The sequence below is a fragment of the Trichosurus vulpecula genome, chromosome 8 (genome assembly GCF_011100635.1).
Source record: "Trichosurus vulpecula isolate mTriVul1 chromosome 8, mTriVul1.pri, whole genome shotgun sequence".
In the NCBI taxonomy this organism is placed as follows: domain Eukaryota; kingdom Metazoa; phylum Chordata; class Mammalia; order Diprotodontia; family Phalangeridae; genus Trichosurus; species Trichosurus vulpecula.
The window spans coordinates 39196890-39223939 of record NC_050580.1 but is presented as its reverse complement, the minus strand read 5'-3'; the positions used below and the strand labels follow the sequence as shown (position 1 = coordinate 39223939).

The following is a 27050-nucleotide window of genomic DNA, read 5'->3' as shown; positions in this document are numbered from 1 at the left end:
CTTGACAACTTGTAGGTAAGAAAATAACATGTTGAACTTAATGCATACTTTTTAAAAAAGCAAACCATATGTAATAAAGATTCATGGTTTTATAGTCTCTTTTTCTGCTCTATTTTGTATATGGAATGTTTTGTTTTCTAGAGTTCATTAAATTTCATAGTAAAATGAATAAAATTAAGAAAAACCAAACAATGAGGTAACCCTTTTTGCAAAGGCCAACCCCTCTACATGTGCACTTGATCCCAGCTCCTCACATTTTTTCCAGCAGATAGCATCGTTAAGCATCCCCCCTCAAGTCTTCAACCTTTCCATATGAACCAGTTCCTTCTTCTCTACTACCATCTAATATGTCAAGCTCTTTCCTATTCTTAAAAAAACTCACTAGACCATACCATACCCTTAAAGCTACTGTTTTAGACATCTCCCCTCTCTTTCTCAGCCAAATCCCTTGAAAAAAATTTCTTTACAATTTTGAACTCTACTGTAAGTGCTAGTCTCTTTCCACCCTGGAACTCAATCCAGAACTACATTTGTAGCCACAGGATAAAAGGGACTTGGTCACAGTTACAGGGCCAGGAGGAGCACCAGTATCTGTGGCTGCAGGAGAGCAGGAGCCCTTTTGTTGGCTCTGCTGCTCCAAAATTTGATTTGAGGAATTATTTCAAAGTTGTTTGGAGAGGAATGTTAGGAGGGTTCATTGGGCTGGGGCCTAGCCTTTACTCTGCCATCTTGACTCCTCCCAAAAAAGTTCCTGGTGATCTCTTAATTGCCAAATCTGATTATCTTTTTCAACTGTTATTCTGGCCTGTCTGATGCATTTGATGTTGTTGATGCCCCATTTTCATGGATACTCTTTCCTTTTGGGGTGACCCTACTCTCTTGCTTCACCCCACAAAGTAGCTGAAGGGATGATGTTTCTCTCCTTGCTCTGTAAGAGGGCTAGAACTGGTCTATAGAGGGCAGAGGGAGCACAATAGCATCAGCTTGTTCTGAGCTTTAGCATTTCTAACACTTCTTTAGGACTTTTTATAGCCCTATGTTATCTCTTCATCCCCTGTTATATGTCCTTTTCCCATTTCTTTTAAAATCTAAATTGGTGAAGTACTCGAGTATTTATGTTATTCTCTTCAGACAAGTCTCCTTTCTGTTCCTTACTAGAATTATTTCCCTTTGTGTCTTTAGAATTTTGTTCCTGAGCGTGTCCAATTCTTCCTGGGCTGACTTCCCCTTAGCATTTTAGTCTGTGACAGCCTACCTATCTTTCTTCTGAACCTTTTGCAATCTGCATTCCCAGAACCTAGGGTACATTTCAGACTATGCCCGGATTTCCTCTCTTCTATCTCAAATTCTAGAAGAGAGAGGCCACTTTCCCCCAGGGTTTCTATCATTTCCAACCCAGCAGTCATTTTCTTCCTGTTAGTGAGAATCAGATTCAGAATACAATTTGCCTTTATTGGCTCTACTAACTTTTGAAAGATGAAGTTATCACTAAGGCAGTTACAAGAAATAGTGAGGTGCTCTGCTTTTGGCAACAAGGGATATATTCCAGTAAATATTTGGATAATGGAAGTCCCCTGTCTCTCCAAATCATGCTTTAGTGCTAGGCTTGTGATATGTGTCCCAAATTCCTCATCTTTTTGCCCTTTCTGTCTAGGTAGTCTTTAGTATGCTTTAGTGAAAAATTTAGGTCCGTTTCTCCCTCCATTGACCTTCACCCAGATACCTTCTATCACATACTTCCTCCCTCTGATTTCTGGATTTCATCATTTATGTGTACCTTCTTAATATGTTTTATATCCCACCACATGTAGAAATACATTATAGTTTGGTGTAAATATAAAATGATTTATATGGGTGATTATTGGGAGTCTGGTGTACTAGTTCAAACACAAAATTAGTGAAAATTTAAGATTAGATTATACTTGGCCGTTTTCTTGCCATATGGCCCTGGAGAAATTATGCAGTCTGTGTCACAATTTCCTTATCCATAAAATAAGGATAATAATACTTACCTACTTTTAATTATTGTTTGTGAAGTGCTTTGAGGTCCACAGATGAAAGGTATTATGTGTGTGTAATACATTATTACATGCCTCATGACAAAACCAGCTTTATTCTCTCCTACTCTTCTAATCTCATTCAACAGGAAAGAACACCCCACGGGACACTATAGAAAATGACTCAAATTGACTGCAGACAGAAAAGGTTAAAACAGAATGATCCCGAAGCAAATGAAACCTATCCCAACAGAAGCACCAGCTAGCTGCTCTGAGTTAAATGTGTGTGTGTCCTGGTTCTGTTAAGCAGCCTTGGGACCTTGGACCAGTCATTTAACCTTTTTGAATTTCAGTTTCTTCATCTGTTAAAATGGAGGAGGTTGGTTTTTTTAAGTTCTCAGTTCTGTCCCTCCCTTCAGTCCCTCCCCCACCTACTGAAAAGGAAGGCAATGTATTAGTTATACATGTGAAATCATGCAAAACATATTAGCAAAATATATTCTATATTAGCCGTGTAACAAAAAAGCAAGAAGAATACACTCTGAAAATGATACTTCAATATACACTCAGAGTTCATCAGTTCTCTCTTTGGAGATGGATAGTATTTTTTGAGTCCTTCAGAAATTATGTTTGATCATTGTGTGGATCAGGGTAGTTAAATCTTTGACAGTTGATCATCATTACAATAAATATGTATTTTTAATGTTAGTATTGTTGTTACATAGGATTTACATCTGTAACCAGAGCTATTGATGGTCAACAAGTATTTATCAAATGCATGTCTTTTTCTGGGCTAGATAGATAACTAATTCAAAAACAAAGCATCCCATACCCTCAAAGGTCTTACATTCAGCTGATGGTGGTGGGCAAGTGGTGGGAGCAGAGCCAGCTTCTTATTGGAGGTAGACTTTGGATTCTAAGGGGCAGAACTGAGGATGGAGTGTGGGGGTATAATTGATATAGTGTCATGGAATTAGGAGATGGTAGAATGTCATATGTGAGGAGCAGCCAGTCAGCCTCCTTGGCTGAGGTCAGCAGCCAGGCTCTGAATGGCTTTAAAGGCCAAGTATAATCCTCTAGCCCAGGGGTTGGGAATCTGCAGCCTCAAGGCCATGTGTGGCCTTCTAGGACCTTGGGTGTGGCCTTTTGGCTGACTCCAAGTTTTACAGAACAAATCCTTTTATTAAGGGGATTTGTTCTGTGAGGTTTGGATTCAGTCAAAGGGCTTCATTTGAGGACCTAGAAGACCACATGTGGCATCAAGGCCACAGGTTCCCCACCCCTGCCAACCTTTCTGAGGAATCTGCTGGTGCTTCTGGAACAGTGTAGTGATGGATGTGGCCAGATCTAGGCTTAAATTGGAGGTCGTGTGTTACTGTGGAAAGATCATTGACTCAGAAGTCAGAGGATCTGAATTCAAATCTCATCTTTGACACTCATTGCAAGTGCATGAGCAAGTACTTAACCTGCTTGGACTTTAGCTTTTATATCTGTAAAATGAAGGGATTAGATTACATGAGCTCTGACATACTTTCTAGTTCTAGATCTATGATTCTAATGTTGTTTGGTAGATTTTTGGAAGACGAATTAGAAATGGGAGAGATTTGAATCAGGGGGACTATTTAGGAGGCTCTTAAAATAATTTATTCAAAAGGTAATGATAGCTGCATTGTGGAAGCAGAATGTGTCAAATTTGGCAACTGATGATGTTTGAGGATGAGTAAGGATCCTGGGGTCAATTCAACGATTATGTACCCTTCATAACTCAGAGGTAGAATAGAGGATTGTAGAATCCAAGTCTTTTGAGGATCCCTAGGTCACAGGTTCAATTCTGCCACAGAAGAGACACTTACATTTTGAGATATAATGTAGTAGATATAATCATGGACTTGGAGTCAGAAGGACCTAGTTCATAGCCTGTATCACACATTTACTAGCAGTTTGGCAGTCACTTAAACAGTTTGAGGCTCGTTTTCTTTATCTGTAAAATGATGAAGGGGTTGAGTTGGATGGTCTCCACAGTCCCTTTCCACCTTGTTTCTGAATCTGTGATCCTGTAATTCCCATGTTGTTAACTTGGATGACTGGAGGGGTAGTCATGGGCTTGACAAATGGGGAAGTTAGGAAGGGAGATGGGTTTAGAGGAGAACACTGAATTTTGTTTGGAACATCTTGAATTTGAGATCCTTTGGCTCTGTTCATGGTACATCTAATTGGAACTTCCCCGTAGGGAGTTAGTGGGATAAGACTGTTAGAGCTCAGGAGAAAGACAGGGCTGGATCTGTAGATCTGGCAGTTATTGCAGAGAGATGATTATTGAACCCTTGGGGGCTGATGAAATTAGTAAGGGGGAGAGAGAGAGAGAGGGAGAAAGAGAGAGAGAAGGAGACAGGGAGGGAGGGAGAGAGAGAAAAGTAAAAGAGGAGGAGGAGGAGACGGAAGAAGAGGAAGGAGGAGGAGAAAGGGGAAGGGAGGAGGAGAGAGGACTTGATTCAGGAAAGAAGATTGGGGCTATACTCATGGTTAAGAGGGTAGCATAATCCAGCAGAGTGGAGTAAAGAAGTGGTCAAACAAGAGAGAACCAAGAGGGAACTATGTCACAAAAATCCAGGGAAGAGAGTGTGAGTGTGGTCAGCATTGTCAAATGCCATAGAGAAGTATGAGCGCAGGGGTTAGGATCGAGAACACGACTTGAGTCCCAGATCTTGAACTTCTTGAAAAAAGGTTGAATAACCTGGGGTCTGGTAGATAGCTACCTTAGTATCTGGAGAGGTGGATATATCTGGTTGTGATGAACCCCAACAGAAGAACGGTGAGGTAGTAATGTGTATTGATGAGTGTTTGGTAGCCTCCCAAGTATTATAAAGATGTATTGTATCCTTAACATAAACTTGATCTGTGGGCTTCAAGTTTTTTGGAAGATGGTAACACCATAAATATCTAGAGTATTATTTGTTATATACCCCACTCTCTCCCAACAGCAACAAAACATATAAAAGAAAACAGTCCTACACAGCCTTGAATACACTACTGTTAGTAGTGTCTGACTGAGTTCATAGGGAAATTTGGGTCACGTTCTAAGGCCTCTCCCTTTAGGAGTTTTAATTATAAAGCCTTTACTGAACAATGTATGCTTTTTAACAAGCTATTTGAGAGTCTTCTGAGGTAGAGGTCTGTTGCCACAGTAATATAGGACAGTGGTGCCCCGTTTTGTGATTCTAGAGCCACATTTGCAATTGCCATTAACCAGAAGAGCCATCTGATTTTTGTTTTCTTTGTAGAATATACTAATATCTAAACCAGACATCTGGTGGAATATAAAAGAGCCACATGTGGCTCAAGAGTAGTCAGAAGGCAGGCCAAGAAACACTGGAATCCTATTTGGAATTGGGGTCATTTTCCCCTTTCCATTCCCGTAGCTCCTTTTCAAGGGTGGGGTGAATTAAAAAAGGGAGGAAGAAACTCTTACACCCGTAGGCTTTTAGTTGTTTTTCTGTGCCTACCAATTTCTGCACATGGATTGATTCCTAGAAACTTTACAGGAAAGGGGAGAATTTAGCATTGGCCAGTTGCTATAGCTTTCTTCTTCCATAGCCTTTAAATGTACTTCCAAGAATCTGGAGATGTCTCATTCCCCACCTGAGGTATAGTTCTAAGTGTTTTGGAGTGAGAAGGTTTTTGGTTCAAGCCTTTATTGTGTTTCATCACTGATCTGGGTGGTGATTTCATTTTGAGGTGAGGTGGACATGGCCGTCTATATGTATGTTCGTCACTTTAGTCTTCTCTTACTACTCCTGATGAGTCAAACAAAACACAGATTCACTCGGTCGCTGAGCTAAATATAAATACTGTTCATATAAATTGAGAAAATTATGTGAGCCAAGGTGTCTTTCAAGGGCAAAGCTTCCACTGCCAACGTTCTGCCATTGGTCCTGGAGAAAGTCCGTTTTAGTATCTCAGCAATCTTTTATTTTACTGATACTTTATAGAAAAGTGTGCCTAGAAAAGGGTGAATCTGTTAAAGTGTTAGTTACCTGTTTGACTTAATCATTAGACTGTGTACTCCATGATGGCAGGTGCTGTCTTTTGCCCCAGCATTTAGCATGGTGCCTGACACATTGTAGGCACTTAAAAATCTTACTTGATTAATACTTCAAAAAAAGGCAAGCGCATATTATGCTCAGTTTTGCCAGGATAGTGTGTATCCATAATAGTTTTCAGGATTTTCCCACAGAGGACAGAGCTGTACCCCCTGAGGAGTAAGCACCTGTCCTTGTCTCATGGAAGAATGGTGATGGGGAGGATCCTCAGATGCCACTAGGAGGGAATAGGACTGATAACAAGAAGGAAGAAAAATGAATTCTGGTTGTTGGTAAGGAGGCTATGTGTGATATGAAATATAGACTGGATGTAAAAAAATAACTAGCATTTATTTAGTGCTTTAAGGTTTGTGAAGTATCTTACAAATATTATTTTATTCTCACAACAACTGTGAGAGGTAGGTGCTATTATTATCTTCATTTTACAGATGAGGAAACTGAGGCAGACAAAGGTTAAGGGACTTGCCCAGGGTCACAGCTAGGAAGTGTCTGGGCCTGGATTTGAACCCAGGTCTTCCTGACTCCAGGTATAGCACTTTATCTGCCAAACCATCTCTCTGCTGAGACATCACACCTGAAGACTGCTATCCACTTTGTGTATTTTACATGGGGACATGATATTGCTGTTAGGCCCTTAGAAAGTATTTCTAGATGATTTTATTAAAAAACAAATTTGATAGTATCTTTTGCTTTTGCATAGTCTCAATTTCCTCTGCATTTTTCTCCTTTCCCCGCTCAGAGAGCCATCTCATATAACAAAGTTTTTTGAAAAAAGAGGATTAAAAAAATCAGCAACATTGATCAACATACTGAAAATCTGACAACATATACAACGTTATATACCATGGAACCGTCTTTGCCCTACCCCTATCACTGCAAAAAAAGTTAGGGGAGGTGTCTTCTCACATCTCTTCTGTGGAAACAAGTTTGTTTTTTGTAGTTCTGGAACATTTCTTTCCTTTTTTAAAAATAAATTTGTATTGAACTCTTTTGTATTACATTGCATTTTTCCTCCTGTATCTCTCCACTTCCCTTTCTCAGAGAACATTCCCACATAGCCAAGAATTTTTTTTAAATAGGAAGGAGAAAAAAAAATCAGAAAACCAGTCATTATGTTGAAGAAGTCTGATGAATGCATTGTTCCACAATTGTGAATCCTGCACTCCTGCAAAGAAATGGGGGGAGATGTTTTCTCATATTTCTTCTTCATTGTCAAGCTTGTTCTTTGTAATTTTTCAACTTTCATTTTTGAGTGTTATATGTTCTTTCCATTTATGTTGTTGTAGTCACTGTATTGTTTTCTTGCCTCTACTTCATTTTGTGCTAATTCATGTAAATCTTTACATTTTCTCTGTATTCCTCATATTCATAATTTCTTACATGGAAATAGCATTCCATTATATTAATTTACTATAATTTGTTTACCATTACCTAATTGATTGGCAGCATCTGCTTTGTTTCCAGTTATTTGCTGCCACAAGAAGTACTACTATAAGTATTTTGGTGTGTATGGAGACTTTTTTTTTGTCAGGGACCTCCTTGGGATATATGCTTGGCAGTAGAATGTTTAGATGAAATTCTAGTTAGGAAACCAGATTTTAGGGGAAAAGTTATGTTGTCATCACTGTTGGTGATTGGATATAGGAGGTGTAGAAGGGAAAGGAAATAATAGGTAGTAAAACAGATGGTTTAAAAGTTGGGGCCTGAGAATAGAATAGGGCTACTAGCCAGGTTTGCAGTGTATCCAATGTCCTGCGCTTGCCTGAAGATTTGTGAATCTGATTAAGAGGACTTTACCCTGAAAATAGATGGAGAAGAAGAAACTTGCCTCTGTAAGTATTACGCCATATTCAGATTAACAACATGTACAGCACTGGAAGAGAATATAGGCCTGCTCTTACCTCTGTGATCTTGGGTAAATTACTTAACTTTTCTGTGGTTTCCTTAGCTACAAAATGAGACTTGTGGCTTAGTTTACCTTAATTCAATTTAGAAGCATTTACTAAACACCTTCTACGTACAAGGTGCTGGGTGCTAGAGATACAGACTTAAGCAGAAAGATAGCGTCATTCTTTAGAGAGCTTAGCTTCTTTGGAGGACCACTAATGTCTGTTGAATTCCTGTCTAGGAGCCCAAGAAGAGTGGTAGAGCTGTCTAGTAATTTACAAAAAATATCCAGGAAGAAGGGTAGCAAAAGTAAAAAATACTAATGACCTTATATATGGGTACAAATTCACAACATAATTGTAATAAAATGAACTAGAGATCTTATTCTGTGCAGGTAAATAAACCTCATAAATTATCCCTAAGACTTGGTGGGTATGACCTGTGGCTGGAATGCAACAGTAGAAGTGTAGATCTTATTTATAAAGAACAGATTTGATAAAAAGAGTGGTAGAATAGCATTCTATATGAAGCAAATATAATCCTGTATGGGAATCCATGACCTGGAAGGAGGAAGCATGGTGGGCATCATTTCTGTTAGAGTCAAAGGAGGTAGGCAGAGATGTGATATTCTAATGAGAGGATATCCTAGAACATTGATCTCAGAAAAAGGGATAGGAAGATGATGAGTTCTGATAAGAGATCTCAAAGCTGGCAGGGAAACAGGATATAGAAGAGAGGGGCCATTTCAGCTGTTTGGATTTCTGTTGTAGGCTGCCATCTGCTAAGAATAGCGGCTTAAAAATTCTCCCCTTTACTTTGCTGATAATTTTACCCTTCATAAGGTGGAGGAAAGAAACTTTAAGGGAACTGCTATTTTGGAACTGGTTCTGACTGGTGAGGAGAAAATAGAAGTGAGGGAGCCATGGGAAGGAACGATTCTGTCACTTGAGATAGCCATAGGAAGAGGACCCTGAGTATAGTGTGGCACAGTGGGGAGAGCGTTCTCAGATACTGATGAGCTGTGTGACCCTGGCTGAGTCACTTTACTTCTTTCTGCCTCAGTTTCCACATCTTTAAAATGAGGATGATAATAATAACACATGCATCTCAGAGTTGTGAGATAATATTTTTAAAAAGTTTGGGGGAGTGAATTTGACAGAGTTTGGAGAAAGGCTTATCAGACCTTCAGTGGCCGAAGAGTCTACAAAGATGCCTAAGAACAGGGATATAATGACATAGACCAGTGACGCTAATGACAAAGAGGGGAATGGCAGTGAAGAGATTAATGTACACAGTGCACAATTATTTTATTTTGTAAAAACACTTAGAAGATGGATGCAGTGTTTAGTAACCAAGGAGGAAGAACATGGAAAAGTAGGAGGAAGATCCTGTCAGAATAGCAGGAACAACTGAAGTTTGTCATAAATGTGAGGTTGGGGCCAGGAATTAGAGAAGTGGACTGAGAGAACCACTACTTGGGGTACCTCTGTCTGCTTCGGTTTCCTCATCTGTAAAATTGAAATATTAATAGCACTTACCTCCCAGGGTTGAAGATATAATGAGATAATATCTGTAAAGCGTAAAGTATTATGTATAAAGTCTGGCTATCATTATTATTATTGTTGTTATTATATTTGTATTAATTCCTTCTATAGCTTGAATATCAGACAGATTTGAAGCAAAGATTCCTTACCCCACATGCCGCCATGTCGCCCCCCTAGCAGTGGGTTCCGTATGTTGTCCGTAGACCTTGAGCCCCAAGGCCCTGACTCTGCTTGCATGGTCCAGGTAGAATTTCAAGTCTTATAAGCAGCCCCTAGTCATGGTTTTCTAACCTAGAGCCCCAGAAGGAAGCCAGATACTCAAAGCCCATTCAGATTCCACATTTGTCAGTAGATCTCTGCTTGTTTCATTGATTGGCTAAATGTACTAAGGCCTTCCTTGACCTGATGCATCCTGTAAGCCAGTGTTGAAAGGGGGCATCATTCTCTGGGTCTGACTTATTTTTCACTTTCATTAAGGCTGTTTTTGTTCCTGATTTATGTGCTTCCCTGTAGGGGAACTGGGGGACCTGGAGGATTAGGCTCATCAGTACTTATAACCTTGCTAAATGTCTCCATGTATCTTTGCTACTGTTATCTATTAAAGAGTGTTGGATTTTGGGGTTTGGTCTTTTTTGGGGGGGGACATTTGCCTCATTGACTCGGTATCATGAAATCCTCACTTTGAGTGGGGACAGGACCATTGTACAGCTGACCTGTAATAACTCATTGGTTTCTTCTAGCTGAATTGATTTTGTTTATGTTAACCTCTAAGTACCTTAGGCAACAATCTATTACTAGAAATTTCAAAACAAGTGTTGATTTGCACTAGTAGAGGAAGTTGCTTTATTGGACTTTCTCTATACCAGTCATACATGTGTACTCCTTTCCCTGTTGCATTGAAGCTTTTTCATAATCAAAATGATCCTTTTTGTTATTTGTGATCTCTATCCTTTGTTTGGTTGAGAATATTTCCTCTAGTCATAATTATTTTTTTTTTTTTGCAGGGGGGAAGGCAGGGCAGTTGGGGTTAAGTGACTTGCCCAAGGTTACACAGCTAGCAAGTGTGTCAAGTGTCTGAGGCCGAATTTGAACTCAGGTCCTCCTGACTCCAAGGCTGGTGCTCTACTCACTGTGCCCCCTAGCTGCCCCTCTCTAGTCATAATTTTTAAAGGTATCTCCTCGGGGCAGTTAGGTGGTACAGTGGGTAGAGTACCAGCTCTGGAGTGAGGAAGACCTGAGTTCAAATGTGGCCTCAGACACTTACTAGCTGTGTGATCCTGGGCAAGTCATTTAACCCCCATTGCCCTCCCCTCCCCCCAGCCCCACAAAAGGTACCTCCTCCTGATTTTCTTTCATGATATGAACTTTTATATTTAGATCATGGATCCATTTAGAACTTAGCAAACTTTTGGTATAAGATGCTGGTCTAAACATAACCTCTGTCAAAATTTCTTATTTTTTCCAATAATTCTTGTTGAAGAGGGAGCCCTTTCACCAATAGTTTATGTTCTTTTGGTTGTCCAACACTGGATTGCTTATTTTTAATATGTAGTAGATAATTTTAATAATTACTGCTTTTAATAGTGCTTGAAATCTAATAATTCCATGCCCCTTCATTCCTGCATTTTTATTATCTCTTATATTCTTGCAAATGAATTGTGTTATTTAATCTAATTTTACAAAGTAACCTCTTATTAGCTTGATGGGTGTGGCACTAAATCTTTAAATTAATTTAGATAGCATAATCATTTTTATTGTGTTGGTGAAGCCCAACCTTGAATAATGAATATCTTGCCATTAATTTTAAAGTACATTTTTACTGGTTTTATATTTTAAATATTTTAATTTTATATTTTTATATTATGTTTACATTTACCTATCTATTCCCCCTCCAACCAGTGATCTCTTAGAACAAAAAAGGGGAAAACACCAATTCAGCAAAACTAAACAACATATTGGAAAAGTCTGATACTGTATGCAGTGTGCCAACACTTATGTTCTCTCATCCCTGCAAAGAAGGGGATTGGAGGAAAGACATTCTCATCTCTTCTTTTAGGTCAAGCTTGGCCATTATTATTTTGCATCACTCAGTTTAAATTTATTGATCTTTCCATTTAATTGTTGTCTTGTGCATATTTTTTTCCTGGTTCTTATTTTACATCAGTTGATATAAATTTTCCTATAGTTTTCTTATGTTTATCATATTCATCATTTCTTATAGCACAATGATATTCTATTACATTTTTGTGCCCCAACTTGGTCAGCCATTTTCTAATAATGGCCATCTATTTTGTTTCCATTTCTTTTCTTCTACAAAAAGTGCTGTTATTAATATTTTGATATATTAGGTACTTTTTTTCCTGATATTGATTTCCTTGGTGTATATGCCTAGCAGTGGAATTTCTGGGTCACAGTGTATAGACATTTTAGTTACTTTCCTAACATAATTCCAGGTTTTTTTTTTTCCAGAATGGTTGGACAGATTCACTGATTACCGGTTCACAGAATATTAGTGTCCTCATCCTTCAGTGGCCCCTCCAACATTGACTTTCCCTCCAATTATTTGTCTTCTTTTTTTATTGTAATGTAGTTTTATTTGTATTTGTTACACAAATCTGGAATTTGTCTTGCTAAGTCAGTGCCCAGACATTTTATGCAGTTTATAGTTATTAGAATGGAATTGCTATTTCTGTTCATCTTGGTTTTTGTTAGCACTGTATATAGAAATGCTAGTGATTTTTGTGAATTTATTTTTGTATTATATTGCTTTGCTGAAGCTATTAATTACGTTCCTCACTGGTTTTTTTAAAAGTACACCATCACATCTGCAGATAGTGTACTTAGCCACCTCAAACAGCAGCTGTGGTCCCTTTCTCCTAAGGCTGTCAGAGGTTCCACTTCACTAAACAATGTATTGTGTAGAATGAAGCCTTGGCTGAACCCAGTCGTTAAGAGACCTGAATTCCAGTCTCAGCTGTGCCATTCGTTAGCCAGGAAACATTGGGCATTTTGGCTGCCATTTGTTTCCCTCCATATTTTGAAAAGAGGCTGTAGGGTGAGGTAATCCCAAAGGGAATTCTCCGTTCCTTGGTGTCTTGTGTTTCTTTTTCCTCCTTGTGAGCCTTCAGTATGCCTGCCTTTAGAGCTTGTTGTCTCCATCCTAGCCTCAATTCTAGATTATTGTGGGTGCAAAGTAGCTAACCATTCTTCCCAGAATTAAAGCAAGAATAAACAGCCTGGATATGCTTTTTTAGTGCATAGACTTGGTGGCATAATAAGTTAAATTGATGTAGCTCTTTTGTCTCATTTAATCATTATAATAACCCCGGAAGGTAGATGCTATTATTATATCCGTTTTATAGATGAGGATACTGAGGCTGAGAGAGGTTGAATGAGTCAGTTAACTAGCAGTGATTAGTACTCTGCTAAGTACTGGGGACAAAAAGAGAGGCAAAAACCCTGTCCCTTTCAACAGAATTTACCATCTTTTCTTATTCCTTATTATCCTTTATCTTATTCTTATTAGAACAGCTTTAGTTTTCAGAAAGATTTGCTTATAAAATTGTCAAAGCCATAATAAAGATTTTAAAAAGTCATTACCCATTTCTTTTATATATTCAGCTATTCTGCAGAATTGCATGATTTTGAGTTGTGGTTCCTTCCTTTGCCTAAGTTTGCAATCCCTGTTCCTTAGATCGCCCAGCCTGCATGAGTTGCTGTGATCCCATAAATAGGGGCCACCATTTGGCTAGCCTAGTTCTTGGGAGACAGGCACACAATTAATTTCAGCTTTTACATTGAAGCTTGCTTCAGCTTATGCTCTATTCTTATAACTTTCAAAAACTCAAACCATCATGGTAGGGCAGTTTCAAAAAATTGAACTGTTGGTGAAAAATAAGTGATTTTTGATGTAAGGGCCAGCTAAGGCATTTCTCTTTTTTTAGGGAATATTTGAAAGTTGTACCTACTGCATTTGGAATTATTTCTCTTTGTGAATTGCTGTCCACTAGAAGATTTGGGTCTTTACAGTATCACATACAACTTGATTTATTGTAAAAGAAATCTCTATGTGCCATGGAAGCATTACTGGCACAACAAATATGTTTTATAAAAAAGGGCTCCTCTTTTTGCCTTCTTGTGCATGTCCTATACATAGCGTCTACCTGTCTTGCTGATGTAGTTTTGTAACAAGGAACTTTGCCCTTCTAAAATGTGCTTGTGCTAGGATGGGAGAACTTGTCATGAAAGTGCAGGCCTACTACACACCAGCAGTTGTCCCACTCTGTGTGGGTGTTAACGCTGTTCACAGCGACCGGGTGCCAAGGGAAGCAATAGGTTGCTTCCTGCCTGAAGAACGCCTGCCCTTTAGTCTGATTTTCTGCTTCATTCTTCTCGGGATTTGTTAGTGAAGACCTTGGAGGTCAGGAAGCCTTTTTGAATAGTTTCTTTTGAAGAGTAGAAATAAGCTGAGGTAACTTAGATTTGGAATCTTTATACTAGTAAAGTCCATAGGAAAGCAGATGAGGAAAAAAAGGTTGTCAGAAGTTGGAATAATAGAAAGGACAGCAGGTTTTGAGTAGTTATGAAAATATATTTGTTAGAGCTCTCTATTGGCACTGGATTAGTCTAAAGCACGATCATTTTCTAATACCCGAAGAAACTGTACTTTAACAAACACTTAAAATTGTTTTAATATTTATATTCTATTTAGTTCCCCATCTTCTGATTTATGTGTGTGAATCTGTCAGAAGGACTTGTTGGGATTAAAACGAGTCTCTAGGTATATGATATCTTGAAAAGGGGGCAGGGGAGGATGGATGGATTCTTTGTTCTCTATGGAATTAAGCTCATTTCTTTGGTTTCATGTCTTCCTAATCCTCATACCCCCCTCCCCTCACCCCACCACTCTCCATACAACTTGTGGAGAAGGCTGGAGAATATTTTAAGAACTCAAGGAGCTTGAGAATAGAATAGAATTGCCTGGAAAAATGCATGTGCTGAAAGTTAAGCAACAATCATCGCCTTTATGGTTTTTCTTAATTTAATAAAAAACATTTTTAAGACTAGGCAATAAAAAGTAAAAATAAGACATTAAATCTCAACTTCTAGAGCATTTTATTTATTTATATCTTAATTTTTCTGTGTGTTTTTCTAAGAACTTAGGGCCAAAAAAATACAGATGTGTGTGAAGATCTGTGTAAGAAGTGATTGATTAGGATGGTTAGTAGGAGGTCAGAAGTTCCTAAGTTCGACAAGCCTTTGCTAACTGCTCTGCTTGGTCAGACTGGCTTTAGGTGGACCATGAAAGATTTAACATGGTCCTGTGGCAGCCTGTCTGCTCAGCAGACTGTTGTCTTTAAGAAAGAGTGTTATCTGATACGCCAGACTGGTTTAGGTGGCTCCAGTTTACACAAATTTAGTTCTTATTGCCAAGACTACTAAACCTCAGTGCGGCACAAATGATACTTCCAAATGGACTTGGAGACAGAGACATTTTGACCTTGGAATGGGATGTGGATTATAATATTCATAAACATTTTGAATTTTTTCCCCTTTAAATAGACAGTAGAATATTTTTCTGTTTGAAAGAAATGTCATCTATACTCAAATGTATTTTTCAAATATCTCTATTAGTACTTTAAGTGAATTTAATAAAGTTTTCAGTTACATGTTTGTGAGTTGGTTTTTAAAAATATGCATACAAGTAGGGTACTAATAATGCTTCATAAATAATGAAACTTGACAGATGTATTACAGCCCTGATGTGAAAAATACCTGATAATTCTTGGGGAGGGGTGTAAAAGTTTGATGGAAATTGAAGCTGTTTAGTAGGGTTTTATGCAGATAAAAGTGATTAAAAGAATTCAGAAAATATGATCAAATTACATTTGTGGAGATTAGAAGCTAGTATGTGAATCAGAATTTCCTAAATGTAAAGATTCTGTCCCTAACTATTCTCCTTAATTTTTGGTAAACTGAGATGATAATTACTGTAGTAGTAGCTGACATTTACAGTTTTGGAAAAGTTACAAAATACTTTACATACATTATAACATTTGAACCTAAAATATAATAAATACTGGCAGTGTAAAATTTCTTTAAAAATTTTAATGGGTAGTAATAGCTAATATGAAATTTTAAAAAATTAATGACTTCTGTGCACTAAAATTGTTTAGTTGAAAAAGCTGAAAATGTTCAAAAAAAAATACCAGGCCCTTGGGAGGAGTGAGCTCCTTAAGGAGGAAGATTCAGTTTCTAAAATAAAAATACTTGCGTGACATTGATTTGCATAAGAAGCCTGTATTTTAATAGGTTATGTGTGTTCTCCTAAGGACAAAATTGTCTCAGTCTTTAAATCAGCTTCTTTTTTTATCTTAACAGATTCATGGAAATATGTGTTACTTTAATATTGCCTTGGAATTAATGAAGTGGAAATATAGATCAAAGCAATTTGGAGAAAACAGAAAACACAGTTTTATTCAGCAGACTCTCTTGAGGTAAGATAATGCCTATCATTAAAAAGTTAAATTTGAAGGTAGAAAACATTTTATTTTCAGCATATTAAGCACTTAATAAATGTTGTTGATTGATTGCTGTCTCAGGAATATGTAGAATAAATTAGTCTTATCAAATATCATTACATTTATCTCCAAAAAAGAACTATGTTTAATGTAATTCTTTAAATTTTAGATTATTATATTTCAAGTAGATTTTCCTGCACTTATTAATTGAGTTACTTCAGTTAAGTTTATTTATTGCTTCTTCATGTAACTTTCTTTATGGTACTGTTTAACTGGAAAGATTTTAACTTCAAAGATTAAAAACATGTTTTCCCTTCTAAAGATGACAAAATTCAAATGGGAGCTTACTTTGAAATTTAATCATCTTCATATGAAATTTTCATACTTTATATGTTAGGAGCAAATACTAGACCTCTCCAAACAACAGATTCAAGAGTTTATAATTTATCATGAGCAGTAGAAATGATTATATTGAATGTAATAACTAGAGAATGTGAAGTTAATCTAAACTATAGAATATTTTAGGTCAGTTTGTTACTTTCAAATATATACAGAAATATAAACTATTGGCTAGAAGTCCAGAACATTGGGGACCAGATTCAATTAACAGAAATAATTTGTGTTAAGCTTATTAGTCACTGACAGGTAAATAATTCTTCTAAGATTGATTTTAAAAGCATTTAAAATGTGTTAAGCTGTTACATACATTGGCTTTTATATTAATGCAGCAGGACTGTTATGTGAATAGTAACAGAAAAGTCAATTTGATTCTCCTTGTGTCCCATCTGAGTGAGAGAAGAGAGGTTCTCTGGAACCTGCTTGGACTAATGCACATGCTTGTATTTTATATAGTCATCATGACCTTAGTTATAACACTACAAGTAACAAAAGAAACTTCAAGGAGTCTTGGTCACTGGCCGTGGAGGGCTGAGGGTTCTAGTGCACGGCTCCCTCTCTTGGCTTTTTTAGACTTTTTCATTTAAAACCTACACATCTCTCTTCTGGATGATTAATCAGTCAGTCAATCAGTAAACATTTGTTAAGTGTGCGAAGCCCTGTGCTCATTTCCTAATTGTATGAGTGGGCATGTTTGTCATCAGAATCAGAGCTTCTGAGAATTGATCCTACGATTTAACCAGTCACTCAGCAGATGTTTATTGTGCTGTGTGTGAGAGATGCGGAGAAGTATGTGACATCTTTGGCTTACAGTGTTAAGTTATTTGGGGAAAATAAGGCATTTCACAGCTTCAGGTGCTAAATGGTAACTGTCAGAGGAGTTGCCCCTGGAGTGTTCTGGGAGCATCTCCATAGAAGTTGGAATTTCAGCTCAGTCTTGCAACAATTACAAGAATGGTGAATGTGGTAGAGGGTATTCTGAGTGGGGAAAGGTCTTAAGTAAAGAAGTACTTAGGGGCAGAAAATGACAAGTATATTTCCAGAACAGTCAATAGGCTGGTTTAATTATCCAAAGGAGAACTCATTCCTCCCTCCCCTCAAGCTCACCCTTGTCAGAATTTTCCTGCTTTTCTTGAGGGCACTGCTCTCATTCCAATTACACAGGTTCACAGTCTTGAACTTGTCCTTGACTTCTCACTTTGCCTCATCTACCTATGTAGTCAATTGCCAAGTTTCATCACCTTTACCTCTATAACAATCTGGCATCCATCTTTTTCTCTCTGCTAGGGCACCATACTAGTTCAGGGTCTCATCAGGTCTTGCCTAGCCTCCTAATTTGTTTTCTTTCTCCAAATGTCTCCCTTCTCCAATCCATCTTCCACATAGCTGCCAAAATGATTGGGTCATTATACAAATTACAGTTGGATATGATTTGAATAGCCCTTTGAGCAGGCTGTATTCATATGGGAACCTAGTTGTTAAGGATGAGAATATAAATAATTTTTAGACTTATTGAGATGTCTGTACCAGAGGGAAAATGTCTTTTTGATTCTTGGGTATGCTTCTTTTTTTGTGACGCTTGTGGAAGCTTGATTTTATTATCATTGATTATTTTCCTCACTGAATAGTTCATTTCAGTTCAGTACAGATTTATTAAGTGCCTCCTGTGTTCCAGGCACTGTGCTAAACACAGCAAACACAGTGACAACAACGAAATGATCTCTGCCCTCAAGGTGCTTATATTCTACTAGGGAAAAACAACACGTATGAAGAGCAGTTAATAGAACTATCTCACATGGCCTATGGTCTTCAAACTCCTTGCTTATCTAGACTGTGTCCAGCCTTAGAGGTTAACTCCAAATAGCCACATGTTTTTTTTTGTCTTCTTTTGCCCTCTTTCCTCCCCCAAGTTTTTATTCTGGGAAAATCTCTGAATGTAGCTCATGTTTATTTCACACACGTGGGTAACAGGATCCCTTGCTCCCATACAGATATTACTCAAGGCAATAAATGCAAATTGAGTAGAGGACTATTATTATTTATTCTCAGAGAAAATATCACAGGCTCAGAAACTCATACATAGATTTGGAAACACATAAAGCAGTGACAGTAGCTCTTGAGCTTCCCTTAGAAGGGACCAGAACCTGAAGTGACGCCACAATTTCAGTGAAACTTCTTGTCTTTTACAAGATCTTACATATGGTCCCTCCCAGACTGGTAAGGTTGCCCAGAAGGATGGACTCTTTCCCACATGTCCCAATCAGGCAATGGTACTGCAGCGTCCAAATGTGTATGCTAGAAGAGGCAGGTATGGCACAGAGGGAAGAGCACTAGATTTAGAGCCTGAGAGCATAACCTGTGATCAAATTCCTAGCCCTGTTACCTTGGGCTAATTGCCTCAGTTTCCTTATCTGTAATATGAGGGCCAGATGCCCTCAACTTCCTTTAGCTCTATAACTGTGATGCTCTGCAATAAGGCATAGTATTAATAGAGGAAAGTAGATTACAAGCATCATGTTATGTAATGGCTTTGGTCTCTTATTGCTTCTCTAGCTGCATGGACCATTTAGGCAAATCTTCCAAGAAGCACGCTGCCCGGGAACTTTGCTGTTCTCTGCCCAGAAATCCATATCTCTTGACTCTTGCACATGGGGTTACTCTTGAAGTGACTCCCAACAAGTTTCCCTTTTGTGACTTAAGTGCTGGATTATGCTTTTCATGCTGCCTAGGAACTCCACCTCACCTCTCCTCAACCCCTTTCCAAGGCTAGGGGTCCAAGAAGACATATGGGTAATCAATTCATGCCTTTCTGTCCCAAGGCAGTATCCTACTACTCTCCTGGCTGCTACCATCTCTTGGAGTGGAATTCTCATCTTTGGCTGCATAGGCAAGCACATACAGCTCTTCTGTTCTCCCACCCAAAGGCCGCCATTTTTGTCCCATTAGGCTTGTAGACATTTGAAAGCTCTTTTTTTCTACTATTCTGGGGTCTGTTTCCTCAACTGAGAAAAAATGAAAGGTTTCTATACACACTTTTATAAGCCAGCCAAAGGTCGACTCCTGAAGATCCATTTTCTGAAGTGTTTGGGTAATCAGATCACCTTGGGGTGGCCCCAGTCATTGTAACCTACTCCCTAGGATTTGACAAGGGGTGGCTTCAAACTAGCCAATTCATTATGGAATAGCTCCAGTCAGTGAGACTTATCTGAAGTTGGCTTTTGTCATTTTAACAAGGTGCCAGTGAGCTTGTCCGCATTCTGTCAGGAGGTGCTCATCGAATGTTTCAACATCTGAGTCTTGTTGCCGTTGCAAGTTCATCAAGTTGAATACGGGAATAGTGGAAAGAGCACTGGCTCAGTGTGGGAGTTTGTTTTGCCTGACTGTGCATATTTGTTAAAAGAGTTTTCATTTTCTTTTTTTTTTTCGTTGTGGGGGGTCAGAGAAAGAAATTTGTTTTTTGTTAATTAAAAAAAAATTAGTTTAAAAAAGAGTGCTGGCTATGGAGTGAAAAATTACAGAGTTCAAATCCTGCCTCTGCTAACCCTGTCGGGCAAGTTAGTAAACCCACGTGTACCTCAGTTTGCTTCTCTTTAAAGTGAAGGAATTAGACTAAATGCCTTCTTAGGTCTTTTCCTGCTCTAGATCAGTGACTCTATGAACTCCCTTCATCAGTCTCCTCCATACAAAACACATATAAAGTAATTTGCAGGAGAAGGATTAACAACTGGGGGAGATTAAGAATGGCATTTAGTAGACAGATACATTTTCACTCAGTCATCAAAATATCTTGTGAAATCAGTAGTGTAGAATTGGAAACTGAATAGAGAATATCACTTTTAAAGATAAACATACAAATAATGGAAATTTATTGGAAACTTAGCAGTTATATGAATCTGATTTGGGTCTAATTTATACTAGTTGGTAATTCAGTTGTTTAGCCCTCATAATGAAGTTAAATGAGAGGGCAGATGGGTATGTAAAAGAATTTGCGAACTTTAAGAGACCATCTAAATGCACAATATAATTATTGTGACCAGAGTGATCTCATTCTCGCGTTTCGCTAGAGTTTGCCTGTTATGTTCCTCAGCCAATATATTGATTTCTTGTGTTTATAGATCATTTTCAGTGATACAAGGGTGAATGCCTTGTGAGGAGGAGTCTTGGCTGGTGTTCTTATAGATCATTACTAGTATTGATATTCCGTTGGACGGGACCTATGATTTCATTGGATTTGGGAACTCCCATTGAGCATTTTTCTCTCCCAATGAAGATCTCTGCAACTTACATTTTAGGGAGATGCCCAGTGACACTTAGCAACATAATAACTTGCCTGGGTCACACAGCCGTATGCATCTGAGGTGGGACTCAAACTGTGATTGATGCTGTCTTCATCGGTGTCAAGCTTGGAACAATTCTGGAGAAAGTCACTGTCCAGCTATTATTTTATATGGAATGGCCTATGACGTCTTTTAGAGATGTATTAAATGACTAGCTCTTGTAGTTGAACCAAAGAATTAGGATGTAAGGTCATCTTCTGTAGGCTCACTGTGAGCCTGTGGATGACCTAAGTAGCATATCTGACAACAGGAGTGACATCTACCTTGTTCTGTTACCATGTGATTTTTATCTCTTCTGCTTGGGTCATCTGTTTTGATAGGTTTTTTGTTGCAGGTAGCTTTGGAGATTGAGTATTTGGTTTGCTGTGATATTTAAAATGTTCTTCTGTTTTTGGATCATTGTTTTTACAGACAGTTGTGGCTAACAGTTTGGTCTGTGGCAGCTGGGTAGAACTAGAGCTGGAAAGAATACTGGACTGGGAGTCAGGAATACCCGAGTTGAAATACTATTTCAGATACCTAATAGTCATTTACTATGAACATATTTCCTAGCTTCTCTGTACATCAGTTTCCTTATCTGTGAAATAAGGGGTTGGACACGATAACCTGTAAGGCTGTTTTCAATTCTAAATCTATGATACTATGATTCATTCTAATGGAGTTATTGGTTGAACTCTATATTTGTAGAATAAAAATTTGTCCTCTATGAAATATTTGATAAGTGCTAAATTTTTATAGCCTTCTATTATGTGTCACGGTTTCTACTTTTTCCTTGTATAATCTACATTGACCACTAAGTCTTGGCTCCTTAAGGAAAACCTGTCTATGGTTTTTGGCTGTAGAGACATGGTCATAAATTGCCATCATTAACCCTCTGTTTCCACAAACAACTCCTCATGAATTAGCCTCTTCTGTGTTTCTGTAAAGCTTATTTATTGTTGAGTTCATGCAGATGTTATCCCCTTTGAATCTGTGCTGTTTTATAGGCTCCATCCAGAGAGAAACTACCTTCTCTTACATTCTGCAAGTCTAGTGGTGTATACCTGTTATCAGACTTTACTAATGTTGGGAGAAATGATGGCGTTTTGTCCGTGTGTGTGTGTGTGTGTGTGTGTGTGTGTGTGTGTGTCTTTTATCAAGCTATTAATTCTCTCTTCATAACTTTCTTGCACTCTCATTTCTTTCTCCACTTTTTCCTCCACCACTCTTAGTGATTTTTAAAGTCATGTTTTTGCCCTTTTAAAAAAAGCGTTCTTTAGCTCTTTTAGGAATTCTAGTTGGGCTTGTGTCCAATCTGCATTTTTCTTTGAGGGTTTGCTTGTAATTTTTCCTGTGTCATCGTCTTCTGAGTTTGTGTCTTGAGCTTCTCTGTCACTTGAGTAGCGTTTTATGGTCAGGTTCTTTTTTTGTCATTTGCCCATTTTTCCTGCTTATTTCTTGACTTTGAACTTTGTGTTATAATTAGGCTCTGTTCACCTCTTGGGGGAGGCAGGGGAAAAGATGACTATTATGTCCTGCTTTCACAGTGTGATTTGGAGGTCTGTAAGTTTTTGGTGTTTCTAAAGCGGTGTGACCTGGGGAGAGGTCTGGTCACTATTCTCTTGGGCTACATTCTTCTCCTTACCAAGGTAGGGCCCCTGCTTTTTTTGTGACTGTGATTGCCCTGGCACTATGACCCAGAACTGGATAATGGATGACAAAACTGCCAGATATTGTCAGAACCTAAGCCCAGTGCTAGAACAGGGGTCTGGATGCTGGTATCACTGCTCCCAGATGCTGCTGCCTGCCACCTATTATCACCACTAACTGGTACTACTTCTGCCTTGGCCAGCCCCAAACTCAGTGTCTGTAGACTTCTCCTTCAGTCTTCCTAAACTTCCCTAGGCTGGAAAAATGGCTCACTGTGAGTTTTTTTTTGGCCTTCCCACTCAAAATTCTGTTTGATGTTTTCTGAGGTCATTTTGTAGGAGACATTTTGGTGGTTGTAATCTTTCACTTTGCCTTCCTGACTACAGAGATCCATCTTGTTCCAAAAGTATTTCTTTAGTGTTTTTTGACCTGTTTGTCATGTTTCTAAGTTCTCTTTCTCCTTTTTGATAAAGGAGCTTAAATTTTTTTTTGTAATTGCTTTAGGGTGATGAGCCATATTATGTTTTTGTAAATATCATGTATGCTTTTGTTTGGCTGCTTTTCAAATCTATTTATGGTCCATTTTTTACAGTCCCAAAGCAGTATATAAATGCATTCTTCCTATTTGTTTTCAAAATGTTAGTAATTTTCTTCATGCATTCAGTTACAGCCTTCTGAGTTTTTTTATCCTGATGTGTTCCATTTTGAAGAGACCAAGATATTTGTAGATACTGCCTTCATCTGTTGGTTCAAGGTAACCTATAGATTCAAGCTTGAAGCCTTCAGTTTCTATTCTTCTTGTCATACATTTAGAATTTTATACTTGCCAGGTTTGAGTGACATTTTGATATTGTTGAAGAAAGACTCCATTAATTTAAGGAACTACTTAATTTATTTTTTAGTAGATGGATAAATAAAGGTTGATATTGTTTATATGCATCAAGTACATATAAGTGCAGATGTACAGGATATTTTGGTTCAGCTCCTGTAATTTAGAAGCCATAACTCTGTTCTGGTAAGAGAGCAGCTGATAGATGTGAGATTAGACAGAACCATTGTTGTCATTTTTATCTCCATTGTCATTGCCTTATTTGTTCCATGAAATGTGACTATTTTTAGACCTTGTTTAATTTAAAATTATATAGAATTCATCTAGTTTGACAAATACCAAATTCAAGTAAACACATTAGCCAGAAATCAGAATTTGAACATGAGTTGGTGACATCTTGGGATTTAAAATTTTCCATGGCTATTCTAGTCTTTTAGGTGGTAACAGGAAAACAGCCAAACTTGGAAATTTAATATTGTTTAAATAGAGATGATAAAAGACAGTAAGGTGTTTAGCACCTTATCATACCATAGGTAGGCTTAGGAAATCCATTCCATATTAAGAATATTTTTTTTCTTTTTTTTTTCCTTTTTCTTCCTTCCTTCCTTCCTTCCTTCCTTCCTTCCTTCCTTCCTTCCTTCCTTCCTTCCTTCCTTCCTTCCTTTCTTTCTTTCTTTTTATCTTTAGTTTACAACACATGGTTCTACATAATTTTGAGTTCCAGATTTTCTCCCCTCCCTCCCCCCTCCCTCCCCAAGATGGCATGGAATTAATTCAATGCGAATTTATACATGGTAGTTATATGAGATTCCATATTAAGAATATTTGACGGAACATTTGTTGGTTATCTATATCTAAAATTACTTTTGTTGGCCTTCAGAAAACAGGAGCTTGCTCATGATTTTTCTAGAGCAGGGTTGGCAGACTTACCTTCAGGGAGTGGGAAAAAAGGTTTTAATATTTTGATATAGTTTTAGTATATTTAAAAATGTAAAAACCAGTCTTACACCCCCTTCCCACAGTGGTTGGGCTGGGTTTGGACCGCAGTCCTTTGTTGGCCATCCCTATTCTAGAATATCTTTTGAAGAAGCCTGTTAGTGAGATTTAAGAAAGCCAAATATGGTAATATTCAAAGAAAGGGTGAACAGCACCTTTGAAAACTCAACCAGGACTATAATGGAAAGTTTTAGGCTGAAGGTTTTTTCCCCTAGATATCAACCTTGCTTTTGTTCTTTTTTGACGTGGCCCAAGTCACTTTCTGCTTAGAGAGGCTACCTGGCGTAGTGGATAGCTGGATGCCTTTGGAATTAGAAAGTTCTGGCTTCAAGTCCTTCCTCTGCCACATTAGCTTCATGACCATGGGTAGGTCACTGCCCTGTGGGATCCTTTAAGTCACCCACCTGCATTGGTAGAAGGAGTTTCCATGCTGGAAATTCCCCATGCTTCTGAAATCATAGTTCCAGACCCAAAAGTTATCCTAAGTGTCATCTCAAGCCTGTTTCAGCAGCACAGCTTCCAGGTTGACTGTGACTGCTGATAGTCTCCAGCATTCTTTCACTACATTGGGGATGTTCTTTAAGACCTTCTTTCTGACCTAAGATTTGGATTGGATTGGTGTCTCCTGAGGTCCTTTCAAACACTGAGATTGTGATTCTCTGAACCTCCTTAGGAGTGAGAAATAACAGCATAGAGGTCAACGAGATCAGCATGAAGTAGAATGCATAATAGAGAGTCTGATTCAATCCCTAGTCCATATTTCTGTCTCCGAGGCCTAGTAGAATGTTCCTGTTCAGTGTCCTCCCCTTTCCCTTGACAAGGCCTAGTTATAACATTCCATGGACTAGAGGTGGGTATCCCTTATAATCATGGCAGTTGAAATTTCTCTAGTCTTTCGCTAGGGGAAATCTTTAGAAGTTCCTTGCTTTGTGAGGGCCCAGAAGTTTTCACATCAGGTACAGAACTATATTTTGCTTATCAGATATGACCTGTAAAGATTTAAATTTAACGTAAGGTTAAGTATAAAATAAACCATGTTAATAACACAAATGATAAAACTATATGATTATGTCAATATAATCAGTGTATCAATATAATCCATTTATATCAATATAATTATTTACATAGTTTGCACAAATACAGACCTAAATAATTGGAAATAAATTGATGCTCATGGGTAGGTCAAGCTAATATACTACAAATGATAGTACTACCTAAATTAACTTACTTATTTAATGCTATTCCAACAGAACTCCCCAAAGAATATTTTGTAGTGCTAGAAAGAATAATAAAATGTATATGGAAAGAATAAAAGGTAAAAAATTTAAGTAATGACAAAAAGTGGAAAGGAAATGATTCTCTTGGTGCCAGATCTCAAACTGTACTACAAAGCAGTAGGCATTGAAATGATTTGGCAGTGTTTAAAAAAAGAGATCAGTCAGTAGAACAGAGTAGGTATGTAATAATACATACAAGCACAGTTACCTAGTGTTTGATAAACTTGAAGACCCTGTTTCTCGGGGGAAGGACTGCCAGAAAACTGGACAGCAGGCTGGGAAAAATTAGGTTTGGACCAACACTTGAGTGCATACACCAGGATAAAGTCTAAATGAGCACATGACCTAGCTATAAAAAAAGAGATCATCAGTTAGAGGAGCACAGAAGAAGTGACTTCTCAGATCTGTGGCTAGGGAAGAGTTCATTGCTTGGCAAGTGACAGCATCAAAGAAGGTAAAATGACCAATCTGGGTTGCATAAAATTAGAAAGTTCCTTCATGGACAAATCTGATGTAGTAAAAATTGGAAAGGAAACAGGTAACTGAGGGGAAAAATCTTTGCAATAAATTTCTCTGATAAAAGTGTCATATCCAGGACACATACATACACACACAGACGCACGCACGCACGCACATGTGCACGCACGCACACAGAAGACTAATGGATGGATGGTCAAAGGTTCTGAACAGGTAGTTTTCAAAGGAATGATTGTGTTAACAACCATGTGAAAAAATGCTCCAAATCACTGATCAGTTAGAGAAATGCAAATTAAGGCAATGATGTTCCACCTTATACCTGTCAGATTGGCAAAGATGAAAAAAGAGGAAAATGACAAATGTTGGAGAGGCTGTGGGAAAATGGATATACTAGTGTATTATTGGTGGAGCTGTGAATTGGTCTGGTCATTCTGGAGACTGATTTGGAACTCTTCCCCAAAAGTTACTAAATTTTGACCCTGCTTTACCACTAAGCCCACACCCCTAAAGAAATCAAAGACAAATTTAAAAAATCTATATGCATAAAAATATTTTAGCAAATCTTCTTAAAATTTGGAAACTAAGGGGGTATCCTTCTAATAGGTAGTTGCTAAACAAATTTTGGTCTGTGAATATAATGGAATAATATTGTGCGATAAGAAATTATGAAATGGAGAGCTTCAGAGGCAGTGGAGAAGACTTTAGTGCACTTATGTGGGCCTGAGTGAGCAGGACTAGAAGAACAATGTATATGACTACAATATTATGGAGAAAAACAGCTTTGAAAGATTTAAAAACTGATCAACACAGTGATAAATCATGAATCTAAAACAACAAAGATGAAACATACCATTCACTTTCTGACAGAGAAGTCATGAACCTAAAATGCAGGCCAGAAAAGCCAGGAGAGATGGAGATGAAGAGGGAGAACATTGCAGACATGGGGGACAGCCAAGAAACATGTGAGAAGCCCAAGAGATAAAGTGTCTTGTTCATATAATTGCAAGGAGGCCAGTGTCACTGGATCACAAAGTACTCTGTGTATGGGTGGAGGTAGGAT

The 27050-nt window shown here is 38.1% G+C and overlaps 1 protein-coding gene across 1 annotated transcript in view; it reads left to right on the top strand.

Annotated features, from left to right (window-relative positions):
• BMPR1A (bone morphogenetic protein receptor type 1A) overlaps positions 1–27050 on the top strand; it is a 129699-nt gene that overhangs the window by 35390 nt on the left and 67259 nt on the right. Inside the window, exon 2 of the mRNA XM_036736386.1 lies at positions 15910–16025. The gene's annotated coding sequence lies outside the window, so the exon portion shown is untranslated. The remainder of the gene's footprint in view (positions 1–15909; positions 16026–27050) is intronic.